Genomic DNA, 5233 nt, shown 5'->3' with positions numbered 1-5233 from the left:
TACCATATTCATAGTAAAGGCAGCTGCAACTCCATTCTGAATCATACCATCATGAAGAGGCTTAAGAGCTTCAAAGTCAAAAGGGATGTGTGTATGCATATTTTGCCCTGTGACTTAAGGGTCAGGGAAAATAGTTACAGGGCATGCAGATTTTAGGGCTGATGGAAGGTAAGTCAGTGCTGCTTCCACAGCTAACGGTTTATTTAAATTCACATCAAGAAAGGCATTATCCTGAGGTTGAGGGGAATAGAAGATATGATCTTTTCTTTATGTTCCCACAAGGGATCCAAAATGTCCTTGTTAGTCCCCATGTAGAAAAAACAGAAACAGAAAGAGAGGCCCCAGATGGATGGGTGTGCTTTAAATTTTCTCCCACATGATCCCAACATTCTGGGTCCATACTTCCTTCACCTGGAGACCAAGGGTTATGTTTAGAACAGTGTCAAACATTGACTCTACCTTAGACTCTATTACCAAATCCCTGGACTCTTTCAACATATCTTTAAGCAATTGAATATATTATGTAATTTATTGTGATTGACTCATCTCCATTGTTATCCTGGTTTACAGTTTCTACTTGCCAGCTCACAGTTGAGACTCCATGGAGTGCCAGACTAGCCACTTTGCCTTCTGTACTTTCACTTCCTCCCGCTCCTGGCAGAACTTTTTTTTTTCCTTTTCCAACTCATAGCTGACCTTCTCTTCCAACCCCAGGTTGGACACCACTCTTCTCTTGTCCTGTGCTGCAGGTCAATGGGTGTCCTGAAAGAGGTATAACACAGAATATAAAACATCAGACACTTTTTACATTTTAAAAGCGCATACCTTATGGACTACTACTCAGCCATAAAACAGAAGAAAAATAATGCCATTTGCAGCAGCATGAATGGAACTAGAGACACACATACTAAGAGAAGTAAGTCAGGAGGAGAAAGAAAAATACCGTGTGATATCACCATATCTGGAATACAGGACATAGATGAACCTGTCAACAGAAGAGAAACAAACTCATGACTTGAAGAGCACAGTTGTTGTTGCCAATGGAGGGGATGAGGGAGTAGAATAGCTGAAGAAGTCAGGGTTGGTGAATGCAAACTCTTAGATTTTAGTGGATAAGCAATGAGATCCTGCTATATAGCACAGGAAGCCATATCTAATCACATGTGATGGAACACGGTGGAGGATAACATGAGAAAATGAATGCATGTGAATAACTGGTAACTATGCTGTACCACAGAAATTGACAGAATACTGTAAATCAACTAGAGGTAAAGTAAAATTGTACAAAGGATAGCCAGTATTCCTGTGTGTATTTTGCTCAGCTCGATGCCAATCACAACAACCACCAGCAACTTTCAGAAAGATTTGGTGATAGCTTGGACAGACCTCAGTGGGCTGCTCCCCTGGAGTAGCATGATGCCATCCCAGACCCTCAGCAGCTGTTGCTTCTGCTGTTCTTCCCTGATTGCTGCACTCCCAGAGGCCTCTTGCCTGTGATCGTGTTTGTCCAGAAGGTTCTGATGCTCCTTCCTGGTGAAGCTGTGTTCTTTACTTGCCACTGCAGCCCTGGGTCATGGGTGTCTGGGAGGGGGACTGGAGACATCTTGGAGTATTTTGATAAATACTTGGGATATCTACATGGGTGGTTTTTCCCTCAGCACTTAAATGTATATAGAAACATATGTAGCTTTAATTTTTCATTAGTATATGTTAATTTTGGTATAATTTAATGCTTTGGCAAAGAGAGTTGTGTAGCATAGTACAAAAGAAAACTATGGTAAGCTATGGTTTCGTTACAGCATTTGCAGTTTTTTCTCATTTTGACCATGATAGTGAAAAGTGATGTTTTTGAAAAGTACTTTGGGGTATGAGAACAAATATCAATCAACATTTTTGTGTATACGCTGGTGAAGTGAAGTAGAGGGAGAATACTTTTCTAATAAGTCAAATGTGGCATTAATTATGCTATATCTACTCACCAGGTAGTGTTTCCATGGAGACAATCACAAATGGTAAAGGATTTGATGCATTTAGTAGCATTTGTCTTTTAAAAACCAGTATGTAAAAGGCGTAGACTTGTTCTTATTATATAAACCTATCTACATGTATTTTGATATAAAAGGCAAGTCCTAGAATTCATAGACACAGATTCAGAAAATAGAAAATGAGTTTCAGGTACAAAGTCTTCATGCAAATGTGTTACCTACTAGTCATGGGAGATTTACTGAGAATGGCCACAAAACAAAAAATGATGGTATGGTGCTGGAAATGAAGCAGATGCAGAAAACACGTGCTTCTTAACAGATTTACTGCTAAGGCTTATTTCTGTTTCAGTGTGCCTATCATGGAAGTAATGGTTGTTTTCAATGCCAACTGCTTTTATTCTCCTTGCTGCAAAAGGGCAAAATGAGAGAAGTCTTAAAGTTTTATACACAATGTAAAATAGTAAAAATCATTTATTTTAAAGTCAAATGAAAGGAGACCACATTTTATATGCATGTTATTGACTTATGTATAAAGATTAAAAAAAAACCACATACACTACAGAAAGCAACAACAGGTTTCTTCATAGGTACCTTTATTGTGCATGTATTTGTTTTTTTGGGTTGCAAGTGCAGCATAGGGAAATTCCCAGGCTTGGTGCACACATGTAGCTGCAACTGTTGTGGCAATGATGTGGCATATGCAGGATCTGAGCTGTATCTGTGGTCTACAATCCTCAGTTTGCCTCAAAAGCCTAATCCTTAACCGCTGGGCAGGCAAGGGATGGGACCCATATCCTTGCACACATGTTGGGTTCTTAACCTGCTGAGAGAGAGCAGGAACTCTGATGTAAGTATCCTTAATATTATGCTACTTTACTCTCTGTGGTAAAGGATCATATTTAAGTTGCTTTGGGAAGAAAAAACAAGTAATGGAGAATTTTATTAAGTAAAAAAAACCTCACATGATTATTAATTAAGCCTAGTGATCTGGATTAGTTTGTGTTTGTTGTTTGCTTGTTTTGGGTGATTTTAAAGTTTGGAATTGTTTTTTCTTTTTTCTCCTGGGGAAATGCAACAAACAAGGACATGCAATAAACTCTCAGATAGCCTTCAATATTAATCATTGACTAGGTATTTCATTGAGTTGGATTTTTTCCAGCTTCATTCATTTTATTCCTCTAATATAAAATTATGTGGTGAACACAGTTGAAGCCTAGCCCACAGAGGTTCTCATGTGGGTACTCACAAGGTGCTTAGTGAATTCCTGAGAAGCAGACTTGAAGAACACCATCTCTCCAGAGATTAGGAGTGAGATAGCTGTACTCTTGGAAATGGCATCAAAGGTGGCCTCAGGAGAGTTGCCCAGCTTGGCAGTGCAGCCCCTGGTAGAAGTGTAGCAGTCATCAATTCCACATCAGCAGTAGCTTCTTAGGACAGGGGCTGAGACAATGCCAGTGGCCCTGGGGCAGGGAAGAGGCACACCAGCATGGAGCCACAGTGGAAAGGCACTTTGCAAAGGATGATACGTGGCTTGCCAATCTTGTCCCCCGGGAGCCTTCACACTGCACCTGGATGATGGAGAGCTTGGCCAGAATGATGGCCCCATGGGTGGCAGTGGATACCAGCTTAGAGCATTTGGCACCAAAACCAACGTGTCCTTGGTAATCCCTAGTGGTGACAAATGTCTTGAACATGGTCCTCCGACCAGCAAGTTCTGCTTCTGCACAGGCATCATCTCCATAGACTGGTCCTTGAAGAATGCCTCCAGGAAAAGTCGATGATCTCAGATTCTTTGATGGGCAGAGCACAGAGAGAGATCTCTTGCAGAGACTTGATCTTCATGTCTTTGACTCGGTGGGCCACCTTGGTGATTGGGAGCTTTGTCTTCCTTGTCGTCAGCTCTGCCCCCACAAGCTCCCCATCCTTGTCCTCATCTGCCTGGGCCATGACCCTGGCCTCCCTGCAGCTCTGGAAGCCTTTGTGGAAGAGTCTTGTCCTCCAGCTGTAGGTGCCCAGAGCCTCCAGTCTTCCTGGAGACTCTGGCCCCTCCCACAACACCAGCATCATCTGCCTTTTAGTGTTTTCATGAAGAAGCGAGTTCTAGATTTTTGAGGTTCAACTGGTTTTATGGAAATTGATCTGTATTGGAAAACTGAGTGTGGTTTGTAGATAACTTCCTTCTAAGGTTTAGCTTTTCTTGCCATCCTTTTAACAGAGATTTCCAAAGAACACAATTTTAAAAATATTTAGACTCAGTTTGTACTCACTTGTTAATATTTTCTTTTATGGACAATGCATTTGGTATCAAATCTGGCAGTTTGCCTAATCCTAAATTTGAAAAAAATCTTACTTTCACTTTTTCTCCAAAGATTTGTATAGGTTTTACATTTTGTGTGGAATCTTGCTCCAATTTACGTAATTGTTCACCGTGGTGATACCTAAATTTTTGTTGTTGTAGTTTGTGTGTGATATTCATCTATTTCAATACATTGACGTTTTGTTTTTTGCCTATGATAGTCACCTGCTCAAAAGATTACCGTAACTCCATTAAATTGTGTTTGCACTTTTGTGTAGAAACACATAAATGTTAAGAACATGGTTATATTTTTGAGTTCTTTATTCTGTCTGATAAAACAGGGAAGGTTTTATTTCTTGTTTCTCTCCAATTTATATCTGTCTCTGCCAGTTAAATACAGTCTTAGAGCCGCCATTGCTTTGCTGGGATTTTTACATTAGTTGCGTTAAATCTGAAACTCAAGGAGCCATTTGACTAGAATCCATTATTTTCAAAATACCTCGAATCTTCCATTCCATTGATATACTTCCAATCCAGAGTGCAGCTCCATATTTTCTTCATTTTTTTAATACCCAGCCCCAGAATTTGGTATATTGACACTTCTTTTTCAACAATTCTTAACAGTACTGCATTTTTAATATCCATGTCCCTTTGTTAGGAGTACATGTTTGTGTATATTGATCTAGTATCCTGTGTCTGTTCTGAACTCTCTGATTCTGGGAGTTTCTTAGTATGCTCTGGGGTATTTATAGGTGTGCAATCATATCTGAAAACAGGGAAGGTTTTATTACATTTTTCTTGGGAGTTTCTTAGTATGCTCTGGGGTATTTATAGGTGTGCAATCATATCTGAAAACAGGGAAGGTTTTATTACATTTTTCTTTCTTTCTTTCTTTCTTTCTTTCTTTCTTTCTTTCTTTCTTTCTTTCTTTCTTTCTTTCTTTCTTTCTTTC

The 5233-nt window shown here is 39.7% G+C and overlaps 1 pseudogene; it reads right to left on the bottom strand.

Annotated features, from left to right (window-relative positions):
* On the bottom strand, nt 3199–3945 carry LOC110257967 (annotated as a pseudogene).

The sequence above is a fragment of the Sus scrofa genome, chromosome Y (genome assembly GCF_000003025.6).
Source record: "Sus scrofa isolate TJ Tabasco breed Duroc chromosome Y, Sscrofa11.1, whole genome shotgun sequence".
Classification (NCBI taxonomy): domain Eukaryota; kingdom Metazoa; phylum Chordata; class Mammalia; order Artiodactyla; family Suidae; genus Sus; species Sus scrofa.
This window is presented reverse-complemented; position numbering and strand designations above follow the sequence as displayed.